The 15,023-nt window shown below is 39.1% G+C and overlaps 1 protein-coding gene across 20 annotated transcripts in view; it reads right to left on the bottom strand.

Annotated features, from left to right (window-relative positions):
- Positions 1–15,023, bottom strand: part of LOC132392660 (PTB domain-containing engulfment adapter protein 1-like) — a 403,579-nt gene that overhangs the window by 208,619 nt on the left and 179,937 nt on the right. For all 20 annotated transcript variants that reach the window (XR_009511611.1, XM_059966854.1, XM_059966855.1 and 17 more), the window contains one exon: positions 1,973–2,077. The gene's annotated coding sequence lies outside the window, so the exon portion shown is untranslated. The remainder of the gene's footprint in view (positions 1–1,972; positions 2,078–15,023) is intronic.

The following is a 15,023-nucleotide window of genomic DNA, read 5'->3' as shown; positions in this document are numbered from 1 at the left end:
GCTCTTTGTGGAGAGCGAAAGGCATGTTAAGGCACAGAGAAAGTCATGGTTATCCAGAGCAGAGAGTGACCCTGGATTGTGATGACTAATCCACTGGACTCAGTCTTCCAAGGTTCAGAGAGTGGAACTGCCCCAGTGAAACGGCTTTTCCACTTTAAAAACTCTCACTGTCATCAGTGGATACAACGGATAACCAACATGCTGCCGTATGGAACCAAATTAGCGCAGATAATGGACTGCCTTCATACAATGCTTTCCATGATTGCAGCCTCCAACTCTTCATTTTCATTGTAACATTCAAGATGACTGTCATTACCTTCAAATTCATCATAGGTCCTAATCTGCTGAAGTAATGAAATCATTTCATTTTCACTCCCAGCTGCTTCTGGTATCTCCAAGCCTGAATCCTTTAAACTGTCATGAGCAAAACAGTTCTAATTTGTCCTACTACTTAATTCTCACCAGCTATCAGTGATAAAAATTGCTGCTTTACAATACAATTCAAGTTTAATTGTCACTCAACTATACATGAATACTCATGAATACAGCCCAACAAGAAAGCATTACTCCAAGGCGAAGATGCAAAGCACAGTACGAACAGTCTCACAAGCAAAAACACACACATACAAACAACACACGCAAAATGCTGGTGGAACACAGCAGGCCAGGTAGCATCTATAGGAAGAAGCACTGCCGACGTTTCCGGCCAAGACCCTTCGTCAGGACGAATCGAAAGGAAAGATAGTAAGAGATTTGAAAGTAGTGGGGGGAGGGGGAAATGCGAAATGATAGGAGAAGACTGGAGGGGGTGGGATGAAGCTAAGAGCTTAGAAGGTGATTGGCGAAAGTGACACAGAGCTGGAGAAGGGAAAGGATCATGGGACGGGAGGCCTCGGAAGAAAGAAAGTTGGGGGGGGGGGAAGCACCAGAGGGAGATGGAGAACAGGCAAACAACTAAATATGTCAGGGATGGGGTAAGAAGAGGAGGACGGGCATTAACAGAAGTTAGAGAAGTCAATGTTCATGCCATCAGGTTGGAGGCTACCCAGCCAGTATATAAGGTGTTATTCCTCCAACCTGAGTTTGGATTCATTTTGACAGTAGAGGAGGCCATGGATAGACATATCAGAATGGAAATGGGAAGTGGAATTAAAATGTGTGGCCACTGGGAGATCCTGCTTTCTCTGGTGGACCGAGCGTAGGTGTTCAGCGAAATGGTCTCCCAGTCTGTGTCGGGTCACACCAATATATAAAAGGCCACACCGGGAGCACCGGATGCAGTATACCACACCAGCCGACTCACAGGTGAAGTGTCGCCTCACCTAGAAAGACTGTCTGGGGCCTTGAATGGTGGTGAGGGAGGAAATGTAAGGGCAGGTGTAGACCTTACACCTACACCTACACCTGCCCTTACACTTCCTCCCTCACCACCATTCAGGGCCCTACACTGTCCTTCCAGGCGAGGAACAAGAAGGTATTGAGGCCAAGGCTTATTGATTAGCTTTGAGAGAATGATGGTATTGAATGCTGAGCTCTAGTCAATAGAATATCCTGATGTATGCATTGTTGCTGTCTAGATGTTCCAGGATTCAATGAAGAGCCATTGATTTGGCACTTTACCTAACCTACAAGGATTTGTTCACATAGGATTGAAGTATTAGACCACGTGCCCACCACAGCTCTCTGGGATATTATAGGGAATTTCCAAATCTATCCAAATTTGGAGCAACCTCATAGCTGGTTACATGTTCCAATCTAATCGTTAAGTACTTTCATAATACACTCAGATTACCACTTTTGTCAGGTAGTTGATATTTCATGTTAGGTCTTCCAATCTTGTTAAAATACTTGTGTAGGGAATCTAGCCTTTCTCATCAGAACTGCCAGGCAACCACACCCTGCACAAGCCTTCTTCAAAGCTAAATTTTCCACCGCATTACAGCATGGAGCACTGAAAAAGTCTGCAACCCACCTGAGGTGTTAGGCTCTGTGTTGGGGCTTCAGAGGCATGAAGCTCAAGACAGTGGCACTTCACAGCGCTGCTCCTTTTCAAGATCTTCTGAGCAAAAAAGCAAATCTGGGAAGGGTGATAGGCAAGAATTAGTCTAGCAATAGTTTCAAACATCAAGCTTCATAATAGACCTCAATTTTGTCAAAATAGATAAATGCACAATTAATATTCAAAGACCTAGAAACAGAATACTTGCATAAAAACCTGCAATGCAAACAACTCTTCATAGGACCACCAATATTAAGGTCTTGTTACTGCTGCTTAATGCTCAAGGGAATTCAGGACATTGACCAGTATTCCTTTCCATGCAAGTTTAAAATTCGCTCAGTTGTGCTGTGAACGAACTTTCCCTAGTGGAACTGGTACAGAATCTGAAGGTACACTAAATGAGGAAGTGCCCAACTATGGAATAGTTGAGCATACGTGAACAGGCAGAAGATGCAGATTTGAAACAGAGAAGGTTCTGTTAAATGAAAACATGCTATTCATGTGAAAAGACGAGAAGAATTTTCAGTCTTGTTCGCCGGAAGCAGTAGCAGTTCTCAGTGTTTGTTCTAAGTCCAATGCATCTTAATTGCAGTGCATGTCCTTCAGTTGGCAAGGAAAAGCACTTCCCTCTATGCTCTCACTTCTGCAACATTAATATCTAGGAAACTTCTGGAAAATCTCTTTTTCCTGCTTCATTCTACATTTTTTAGGGAGAGCCTTCTGTTAATGTAGTATCCTAATAGTACAAAAATATGCAATATTTTTAAATGGGCACACCCTTGCTTTAAAATAAATCACAGGTGGTCAAAAATGTATTCTGGATGTGGCAAGATTAGGAGAGAAATATGTAAGACAAATTTAATAAAGATTTGCAAGAGTGAATGTCCCAGTCCAGGCATTACAGTTATTTCTGTTATGCACGTACTTTCCTCAACCAAACAACATTGTGATTTCTTGTCTTTAAAATAATCATTTTGTTCTGAATCTAAAAGGCAAGTTGTCCATTTGCAAAGTGGATATATTCATACTTATCAGTCAGCTAAACAGGACATGGATAATCTAAGCTATATTAAAGATTCAGACCTCCATGAGAGGCAGAATGGATGCGGTACAGAAACCTTTTGGAAAATATACCGCTCTACGAAATTAGAGGTTGCTATGCCTGCAAAGAGTTGAAAAAAAGAAACTGCCTTTCATTACCAAAACTATGTACAGTTGGTTGGACAAATGCATAAACTTATTCACACAAGTAATATGGTTATTTTACATTAATGAAAATACTTAAAATATTGATAAGGAAGTTAAGTAACTAAGTTAAAACCTGTGTTAAGTATTGACTTCACTTCTGCACTGAGTGAATTATGCACCAGTTGATCCTGAACGTCAAATTATTCTGCAATCTGAACTGACAGCTTCTCTTAAACATTAAGAGTGAATAGCTTCACACGGCCAGAGCTGAAAATTGCTTTATCTTGGCATATAAAAAATAGAATGAAGGCACAGTCTTGTCTTCCAGTAAGTTTATTTTCTGTAGGTTTGCAAATGCAGCAGTAAGGAAAACCCCAAAATGGCATTTGGAATGATCAAAATGGTGAAACAAGATAAGCACCCAAAAGCATCAATATTAAAGCTCGAAGTAAATTTTATTATCAAACTACATATATATCACCACATACACCCTAAGATTCACCTTCTTGTAGGCATACTCAATAAGCCCATAGAATAATAACTGTAACAGAATCAAAGACTGTCCATCAAGAGCATTCAACCAGAATGCAGGAGAGAACTGTGCAAGTAAAAAAAAAATTAATAATAATAAATAAATAACTATCGAGGACATAAGATGATGAGTGCTTGAAAGTGAATTCATTGGCTGTGGGAATATTTCAATGATTGGGCAAGTGAAGTTATCCTCTTTGGTTGAAGAGCTTGATGGTTGAGGGTAAATAACTGTTTCTGAACCTCATGGTGAGAGTCCTGAGGCTCTTGTATCTTCCTCCCACTGGCAGCAACAAGGAAAGAGCATGTTCTGGATGGTGGGGGTCTCTGATGATGGACACTGCTTTCTTGCAATACCTTTTCATTGAGATGTTCTCAATGGGTGAAAGGGTTTTACCCTTGATGGACTGGACCGTATCTACACAATTCTGTAGGGTTTTCCTTTAAAGAGCATTGGTCTTTCCATATCAGGCTGTGAGGCAGTCAGTCAATATACTCTCCACTACACATCTATCGAAGTTTGTCAAAGTTTTAGATGTCACCACAAACTTGGGCAGGTGTGCTAGAATTATTTGGGCGGGGGTGTTGAAACTAATTTAGCAGGGGGATAGGAACTGGATTACTGGATTACAACAAGGTACATTGTGTAGTGAGACTACGAGGAAGAACAAGCAGTTGTGATAGGGTAAAATTGCAGTGAGATGCATTGAAATGTGACATGGAGGCAAAATTGAAACTGTGATGGATATAGAACTGAAGATATTATATTTGAATGTTTGCAGTATACAGAATAAGGAAGATAATGTTGTAGCACAATTAGAGATGGGCAGGTATGACATTGTGGCATCACAGAGCCAAGGCTAAAAGATCAAAATTCACAGCACAACAGCCAAGAATACACAATCTATCGCAAGGACAAACAGGTAGGCAGAGAGGGTCGGCTGGCTCTGTTGTTAAAAAATGAAATCAAATCCTTAGAAAGAGGTGGCATAGGATCAAAAGATGTAGAATCCTACATAGAGTAGGATTAGAGTACGAGACTGCAAGGGTAAAAAGACCCTGATGGGAGATATATACAGGCCTCCAAATAGTTGCGAGGATGTGGGATACAGTTACAACAGGAGATACAAAAGGCATTTAAAATGGGCAATTTTACAATAGTAATGGGGGATTTCAATATGGATGAAGATTGGGAAAATCAGCTTCATGCTAGACCCCAAGAGAGGAAATTTGTAGAATGCCTATGAAATAGCTATTTAGAGCAGCTTGTGGTTGAGCACACCAGGGAAAAGTCAGTCTTGGATTTGTCATTTTGTAATAAACCAAATGTGATTAGGGAGATAAAGGTAAAGGAACCCCTAGGAAGCAGTGATCCTAATATGAAAGAAATCATCCTGCAGGTTGAAAAGGAAATGATAAAGTCAGATGTATTAGTATTACCATGGAATAAAGAGTGGAATAACAGAGGCATAAGAGTGGAATTAGCCAAAGCTAGTTGGAAGGGGACACTAGCAAGGATGACAGCAGAACAACAATAGCTGGAGTTAACCGTGGGTAACTGGAATGCGCAGGATATATACAAACGTCTGTCCATCCCAAAGATGACGAAGTATTCTTAGGGAGGACAAGGCAACCGTGGCTGACAAGGGGAGTCAAACACAGCATGAGAGAAAAAGAGGGCATAAAATATAGCAAAAATTAGTGGGAGGTTAGAGGGTTGGAAAGCTTTTAATAAGAAGGCAACTAAAAAGCCTAAAGGAGAGAAAAGATGAAACAGGAAGGTAAGCTACCCAATAATATAAAATAGGACAACAGAAGTTTTTCACATGTATATATAAAGAGTAAATAAAAAGACGTGAGAGTGGATATTGGACTGCTGGAAAATGACATTGGAGAGGAATAATGAGGTAGGAAATGTATAGGTTTTTGCATCAGTCTTCACTATGGAAGACACAGGCAGAATGCCAGAAATTCAAGAATGTCAGGGACAAAAGTGTGTGTTGTTGCTATTACTAAGGAGAAGGTTCTTGGGAAGAAGAAAGGCCTGAAGGTAGATAAATCACCTGGACCAGGTAGACTACACCCCAAGATCCTGAAGGAGGTAGCTGAAGAGATTGTGTGGCATTAGTAATGATATTTCAAGAATCACTAGATTCTGGAATGGTTTCAGAGGACTGGAAAATTGCAAAAAAAGAGGGAAGGGAAATTATAGGCCAGTGAGCCTGACTTTAGCAGTTGGGGAGATGTTGGAATCCATTATTAAGGATGAAGATTTGGGGTACTTGGAGGCACATGATAAAATAGGCCAAAGTCAGTATGGTTTCCTCAAGAGGAAATCCTTCCTGACAAATCTGTTAAAATTCTTTGAGTAAATAACAATTAAAGTAGACAAAGGAGAGTCATTGGATAGGGTTTATTTGGATTTTCATAAGGGCCTTGACACCTGTCGAACATGGGGCTGCTCAAGAAGACAGGAGTATATGGAATTACAGCAAAGATACAAGCATGGATAGAAGATTGGCTAGAAGATTTCTCTTTATGCTGATTTACTAGTTTATTTATCTAATCCTGAGGAATCTATACCTGCCTTGCTAAAATTATTTAATGAATTTGGAGATTTTTCAGGATATAAAGTTAATTTTAATAGAAGTTAACTGTTTCCTTTAAATTAATCTGTTTCTATATATGATAATACCCCTTTCAAAGTTATGGATTCCTTTAGATATCCGGCGTTATAATCACGAAAAAAAATAAGAATCTTTATAAAGCTAATTTTGTTCCCTTGGTAGATTCTATGAAGTATTTATTTAGCAGATGGAACCCACTTACGTTTTCACTTGCTGGTCACATCCATATAGCCAAAATGATGATTTTACCAATTTTTTTTTATTTATTTCTAAATATCCCTGTTGTTTTCACTAAGAAGTTTTTTGACCAAATTGATTCTATTATCTCATCTTTTATTTGGAATGATAAAAGACCAAGAATTGGTAAATGTCACTTACAGAAATTGAAAAAGGATGGAGGTCTTGCTTTGCCTAATTTAAGAATGTATTACTGGGCCATTAGTGTGCGATATATTTCCTTTTGATTATACTGGGTTGATAAGAATGAGCCACCAATTTGGGTGGATTCGAAATTGAAAGCTGTGGAACTGTTTTATTTAACCTCGTTATTGGGAGCTGCTCTACCTATACAATTAGCTAAAGTTGCTAATTTAAATTTAAACCCTGTGATTAAGTATTCTTTACAAATTTGGCTCCAGTTCTGTAATTTTTTTAATCTTAAAAAATTTAAACTTTGTAGTTTAATTTATCAAAACTATTTTTAAGCCTTCTTTGAGTGATCCAAATATTTTATTTTGGAAAAATAAAGGTATTAATTATTTTTAGATCTATTTAAAGAAGATAGACTGATATCTTTTGAACAATTATTGATAAATACTCTTCTTCATATTCACACTTCTTACAATACCTTCAAGTTAGACATTTCTTACAAAAATATTTAAGTAATTTTCCTTACATATCAGATGCCGACCTGTTAGATACTATTATGAGTATGAACCCTTTGAAGAAGGATTCCATTGGAAGAATTTATAATTTATTATTACAATGGGATAAGTGCCCTTTCTTTAAGATTACACAAGTTTGGGAAAAAGAACTTAATCTGATTTTTATAACGGAAGTCTGAATGCAGATCTTGAAGTTGGTTAACTCTTCCTTGATTTGTGCTAGCCATTCATTGATTTAATTTAAAATTGTACATCGTTAATATTTGACAAAGGAGAGATTGTCTAAAATCTTTCCTAATGTTGGTAGTTATTGTGATAGATGTAAAACTGAGACAGCTACACTGACACACATGTTTTGGTCTTGTTCTATACTGGAACAGTTTTGGAAGTCAGTTTTTTCTACAATTTCTAAAGCACTCAAAATTAATTTACAAACTAACAAATTAACTGTGCTCTTTGGAATAATACCTCAAAATATCCGCGGTATTTCTTTGTCTGACCAACATGTTATTGTGTTTGTTACATTGATAGCTCGGAGGGCCATTCTGTTGAAGTGGAAGGATACGACAGCTCCCAGTCTGTCACAATGGTTCTCTCAAGTGATGTTATGTCTTAGTTTGGAGCTTCGAACCTATGTTTGATTTTGAGAAAAGATGGGGTTCATTTGCTCTTTACTACCATTTGAGTTAATTGATAGATTTCCTCCACGATCTAATTGTAAATTTTGGTATAATTTTTTTTTGCTGGCGGTTTGATGTTTTGTATCACACACGGCTCCGGGGTCGAACACCTAATGGGTTCTTTTTTTTTCTCACTTTTTTCTTGCTTTAGTAGGGTTTTTTTTTCTTTTCCTTTTTTCTGTGTCACCATATTTTTCAATCCTTAATATTGCTTTTTTTTCCTTTGAGACATTGTAAGTGTTACTTACTTCGATGTACTCTTGTATTGTGGATGATAATAATAATAATAAGATTTGAAAAGAAAAGACTGGCCAACTGTTAGGAAGCAAACAGTGGGAATAAAGGAGGCCTTTTCTGGTTGGCTGCCAAGGACTAGGAGTATTCTGGAGTGATCAATGCTGCCACATCTTCTTTTCACATTTTATGTGCATGATCTGATTGATGGAATTGATCGCTATGCGGCCAGCTTTGAAGACACTATGAAGATGGAGGGCCAAGTAGTGCTGAGGAAGCAGGGACCCTGCAGAAGGATTTGGATAGATAAGGAGAATGAACGAAAAGGTGACCAATGGAATATACGTAGGGAAGTGTATGGTCATGCATTTTAATAGCAAAGGCCATTTTCTAAACGGGGAGAAAATTCAAAAATCAGATGTGCAAAGAGACTTGGGAGTTCTCGTGCAGGATTCCCTGAAGGGTAACTTACAGGTTGAGTCAGTAGAATGTAAGGTAAATGTTAGCATTCATTTCAAGAACACTAGAATACAAAAGCAAAGATGTAATGCTGAGGCTCTATAGGCATTTATCACACTTGGAGTATTGAGAGCAATTCTGGGCCACTTATCTAAGAAAAGATATACTGGCATTGGAGAGGGACCAGAAGGTGGTCCAGAATGGGTTCATGAGAAAGATTCTGGCAATGAAAAGGTTAACGTATGAGGAGAGCTTGATGGTTCTGGGCCTGTATTCAGTGAAGTTTAAAAGAATAGAGGGGCTATTTCATTGAAATCTATTGAATATTGGAAGAGTTGTATGGAGTGGATGTGGGCCGGATGTTTCCCATAGGACCAGAGGCCACAGACTCAGAGTAGATGGATGTCCTTTTAGAATAGAGATGAGGAGGAATTTCTTTAGCCAAAGGGTGTGATTCTGTGGAATCCATTGCCACAGGTAGCTCCGGAGGCCAAGTCATTGAGTACATTTACAACATGAGGTGATAGGTTCTTGATTAGGTAGGGTACTAAAGGTTACAGGGAGAAGGTAGGAGAATGGGTTTGAGGAAATAATAAATCAGCCATGATGGAATGGGGGAACAGACTCAGTGAACCGAATGGCTAAATTCTAGTCTAATGTCTTATGGTTTAAAATTTAAAGTCCACCTCAATTACTTTATCATGAGCATTTCCACAGGAGATCATCATATTGTGGACTGTCATATAAATTGGTATCTGAAACAAACAAAATTACTTCAGTTTGATTGCTCCTTTCTCTCATTTTCTTGATTCCTTCTTGGAAACTGCCTCCATTTGAAGTTTGAGATGAGGCAGATGTTTCTTGTTCTATGCATGAAATCCTCAGATTCCACAATCATGATGCAATTTACATTTTCTGATATGATTGTGTAAGGCATTTCATGAATACCGAATGTACAGGCAAACCATTATCACATGGGGGTGTGGGAGAATGGGTTCCATTCTGAGAAATTCTCCGCATTAAAATTTTCTGTAACATGAAACTGCATGCGCTAGGAAAGTTGTAAAAAAAAACTGACTTATTTTTTCCCTCAAATTCCTTGAGAGAGAATTTAGTTCCAAATCTTAAACATTTGAGGAATGATTTGTGAATTCTGTAAGGGCAAATTTACTTTACTAGAATAGTCGCAATGCTTGTCAACTGCGCCCATTGAAAATGTACTTTTTTCCATAGATGTTGCCTGGTCTGCTGAGTTCCTCCAGCATTTTGAGTGTGTTGCTCAGATTTCCAGCATTTGCAGATTTTCTCGTCATTGAAATGGAAGCATTCATTAGAAAGATGGTCATCCACTTGTACAAACAGCAATTATCAGCAGGAATATCTTCCTTAGGCCACTTGTAAAGGGGTGCAAGGGAGCTGAAGCTGACATACATGTTTTCTTGACAACTGATATAAACCTGCACTATTACACTCAATGGCAGAGTCTATCTTAGGCCATCACCTGGCTAAATCCCCCATCTTATTAACTCCAGGTATAACCAGATGGGCGTCCCAGCCTGTCAATTCAGCACAACACATCCATCGCCAAGTTCCAGGAATGGGGTATTAACTGCGATCTTCTCTGCTGGCCATTGCTTCATGATATATTCACAAACTTGAAATAGTAAAATAACTTCTGCGGTCTACTGTTTGGTTTGCACTTTACTCATAAGCAGAGCACATAGATGATCTCTCATCAGAGCTGGGTCCTAAATTCAGTCATCTACAGTTGAGTAAGGCACTGAACAACACAGTGTGTCTGAATTTCCAAAGTAATTCCTTGTTTCATGCGCTCTCAAGGTCAAATTCCATCTTTGAACTCATGGATATTGAGGCAGTGTTGAGATCCTTTCATGAATTAGCAGTCAAAAACTTTAGAATGCTCTTCTTACAATTAGGCATGCATATCCAACTAAACGAGTTCCTGTCTGTAAGACAAAACTGCAAACTAATCTTCCAGCCTTGGACAAAAGAAGTTTATTGACTGCTTCGAATCTCCATAAGTTTAATGGAGACATCATGCTTTAAGACTAGTAAACTGACACTGCTCATTCTGAATACTTAACAGGCTCAATTGTTTCTTCTTCGAAAAACCTGTCAGTTTCTGCCTCAACCATTGCTAATTTTGATTTGACTACTTAAGGGTTGAAGAACCGTGGTAAAGTGCCAGGATCAACACAAATTTTTACGTGGTTGCCTTTCGACACACCATGCTTATCTTTGGGTTCATGCCATCTTAACTCCTCCTGCAATATTCTGCTCTCATCCACCTTTACATGATGAATGTACTTTCCATCCAAAAGAATTCATTTCTTTCAGCCAGTTTCCACTTAGTAAGTTTGATCCTGAATCTGCAACCAGTAGTGGACGGGTATTCACCCATCTTGATATTTCATAATATCAAGCAACTTCAATTGCTAGAATGCTTTCAACCTATAAACATTTTGAGCTTCCTTCAATTTCTCACTTAAATTTTATTTTCTCAACTTCATGGTTGAAGCATGTCTACATTTCTAGTGTTATGATCTTTTAAACCTGTATTCAGGTAGGAAGTATTTTCCTCCATATGGTTTGCTTGATAATACAATACTTTGGTGCTTGTATACTACACACATGGTGATATACCAGTCTGCCACCCTTGCAAGTCCTATATGGGTTTGCTTGCCAGTAATAGTTATTTTCAATGTATTTGTCTAAAATTAGAGTCATTCATTCTGTGCTCTAAACTGTCCTTAACAAGTTTCTGAGAGTTTCACCAATTTAATAACTTTCTGAATGCAGTTACCTCTGTAACCACTGCTTTAGGTTTTCTTAAGTGATCAAACTTAAACCCTTTGCTAGTCCTCACTTGACTTCAGAATAAAGCCCACCAATTCCTTTTAGATGAGAATAGTTTTGTCTCCCTCAGCAAGTTTCTATTTTAATTATTCTGGCTCCATCCCAAAATAATTTGGTGATCTTCCTCCTCATCTTGGCTCCAGACAAGCAATACAATAGTACCAACAGTTCAAGCTAAGTTTATTATAAAAGTACATATTTGTCATCATATACTACCTTGAGACTCATCTGCATGCAGGCATTTACAGGAAAATAAAAAAATAACAATTCATGAAAAACTATACATAACAAAGACATGTCCAATGTTTAAGAAGAGGACAAATCATGCCAGTAATAAATTTTTTAAAAGTAAATAAATAATACTGAGATCATGAGCTGTAAAGTCCTTGAAAGTGAGCCTATAAGGTTGTGGAGTCAGTTCAGTGTTGAGGTGAGTGAAGTTATCCACACTGGTTCAGAAGCCTGATTGTTGTATGTAGGGTCATAACTGTGCCTGAACTTGGTGCTGAGAGACCCAAGGCTCCTGTATCTCCTGCCTGATGGCAGTAATGAGAAGAAAGTGTGGCCGAAATGAGGAGGGTCCTTGATAACAGACGCTGCTTTCTTGTGGCATCACTCCTTTTAAATGTGCTCATTGATCAGGAGGGCTTTGCTTGTGATGGATTGGGCTTTCCACAACTTCTCACAGACTTTTCCATTCCACATTTCCGTACAGGCAGTGATACATCCATTCCCCAAAGCAGCATTCCTCTATATGTCTGAGTTTGAGAGTCAAAGGCTGCAATTGCAGCATTTTCCTTACTTCTTGCTTCGCCTTCTTTTTCTCTGCAAACTTCACTTTCATCTCACTGACTTCAGGAACAACTTTCCACGCTGTCCAAGTTGCATGCCATCTTGGACAATGACTCCCATCCACTCCATAATGTACTGGTTAGGCACAGGAGTACATTCAGCCAGAGACTCATTCCACCGAGATGTAACACTGAGCGTCACAGGAAGTCATTCCTGCCTGTGGCCATCAAACTTCACAACTCCTCCCTTGGAGTGTCAGACACCCTGAGCCAATAGGCTGGTCCTGGACTTATTTCCACTTGGCATAATTTACTTATTATTATTTAATTATGGTTTTATATTGCTATATTTCTACACTATTCTTGGTTGGTGTGACTGTAACAAAATCCAATTTCCCTTGGGATCAATAAAGTATGTCTGTCTGTTTGTCTGTCAGTGTGTTAGATCATAAAAATAGTGCAGGTACATTGTATCCTATTGAAAAGTTTATTTTCTTCAAGCTTGCTAAAATATATCCCACTCCAACAAAACACAGAGATACAATCACAATTTGTGACAAACACAATTTGTCTTCTTATATAATTTTGACTGTGTGGTACAAAGATTTTCCATGTAGCACGCACAGTAAAAGTCATTTGATAAAACTTGGAATTCTCAGCAATTTGCATAAGTTAGCAAGCTAGAATCACAGACAAATGTTCTCCAACAGATCTCCTTGATGTCACTAATAGAGGAAGTGGCACATTTAATAAAAACAGCCCAAGATGAAACAAATCAGCCAAAGATTAAGTGGATCAGTCTCAAATAAATTACATTTTGAGATACTGCGATGAGAATTTTTCAAAATTATACCTTTTGCCTCAACAATCAAAGGGTGATAACAAGGTGTCAGAAATTCAAATAAATCTCTGTTCTCTGATTCAGCAAGTTCTTAAATAAGTGCAATATAAAACTGAAACAAAAAGTTTTAATTTCTTATTCTTTTCAAGATGGGAGAGGTTCCAGAGGATTCGAGGGTTGCAGATGTAGTTCCCTTATTAAAGAAAGGGAATAGAGATAGCCCAGGAAATTATAGACCAGTGAGTCTTACTTCAGTGATTGGTAATTTGATGGAGAAGATCCTGAGAGGCAGGATTTATGAACATTTGAAGAGGCATAATATGATTAGGAATAGTCAGCATGGCTTTGTAAAAGGCAGGTCATGCCTTATGAGCCTGATTGAATTTTTTGAGGATGTGACTAAACATATTGATGAAGGTAGAGCAGTAGATGTAGTGTATATGGATTTCAGCAAGGCATTTGACAAGGTACCCCATGCAAGGCTTATTGAAAAAGTAGCGAGACATGGGATCCAAAGGGACATTGCTTTGTGGATCCAAAACTGGCTTGCCCACAAAAGGCAAAGAGCAGTTGTAGATAGGTCATATTCTGCATGGAGGTATGTGACCACTAGTGCCTCAGGAGCTGTTCTGGGATCCGTACTCTTCGTGATTTTTATAAATGACCTGGATGAAGAAGTGGAGGGATGGGTTAGTATATTTGCTGATGACACAAAGGTTGGGTGTATTGTGGATAGTGAGGAGGGCTGTCAGAGGCTACAGTAGGACACTGATAGGATGCAAAACTGGGGTGAGAAGAGGCAAATGGAGTTCAATCCAGAGAAGTGTGAGGTGGTTCATTTTGGTAGGTCAAATATGATGGCAGAATATAGTATTAATGGTAAGACTCTTAGCAGTGTGGAGGATCAGGAGGATCAGAAGGATCTTGGGGTCTGAGTCCATAGGACACTCAAAGCAGCTGCACAGGTTAACTCTGTGGTTAAGAAGGCCTTCATCAATCATGGGATTGAATTTAGGAGCTGAGAGCTAATGTTACAGCTATATAACACCCTGGTCAGACCCCACTTGGAGTACTGTGCTCAGTTCTAGTCACCTCACTACAGGAAGGATGTGGAAGCCATAGAAAGGGTGCAGAGGAGATTTATAAGGATGTTGCCTGGATTGGGGTGCATGCCTTACGAGAATAGGTTGAGTGAACTTTGCCTTTTCTCCTTGGAGCGATGGAGGATGAGAGGTGACCTGATAGAGGTATATAAGATGATAAGAGGCATTGATCATATGGACAGTCAGACACTTCTTCCCAGGGCTGAAGTGGCTAGCACGAGAGTGGACAGTTTTAAGGTGTTTGGAAGCAGGTACAGAAGTGAGGTCAGCGGTGAATTTTTTTACGTAGAGTGGTGAGTGCGTGGATTGGGCTGCCGGCGACAGTAGTGGAGGCGGATACAATAGAGTCTTCTAAGAGACTCATGGATAGGTATATGGAGCTTAGAAAAATAGAGGGTTATGGGTAACCCTAGGTAATTTCTAAGATAAGGACATGTTCGGCACAGCTTTGTGGGCTGAAGGGCCTGTATTGTGCTGTAGATTTTCTGTATTTCTAATATATGTGAAACTAGGATCTAAACAATGTGTGCAATTGCTTCATTCAATATTCAAAGCATTAGGAAGAGGAAGAAAGATAGCTTTGTCTACCTTCTCTACAGAAGATTGAAAACTACAAATGCTTCCACAAACAGGGAAATCTGCAGGTGCTGGAAATCCGAGCAACACACACAAAATGCTGGAGGAACTCAGCAGGCCAGACAGCATCAATGGGAAAGCATGCAGTCAATATTTTGGGCCGAAACCCTTTGGCAGGACTGCTTCAGCCAGAAACAGCCACCGTACTCTTTTCTGTAGATGCTGCCTGGCCC

This window comes from Hypanus sabinus, chromosome 4 (assembly GCF_030144855.1).
Source record: "Hypanus sabinus isolate sHypSab1 chromosome 4, sHypSab1.hap1, whole genome shotgun sequence".
Taxonomy (NCBI): domain Eukaryota; kingdom Metazoa; phylum Chordata; class Chondrichthyes; order Myliobatiformes; family Dasyatidae; genus Hypanus; species Hypanus sabinus.
The sequence above is the reverse complement of the archived record's forward strand: the minus strand, read 5'-3'. Positions and strand labels throughout refer to the sequence as shown.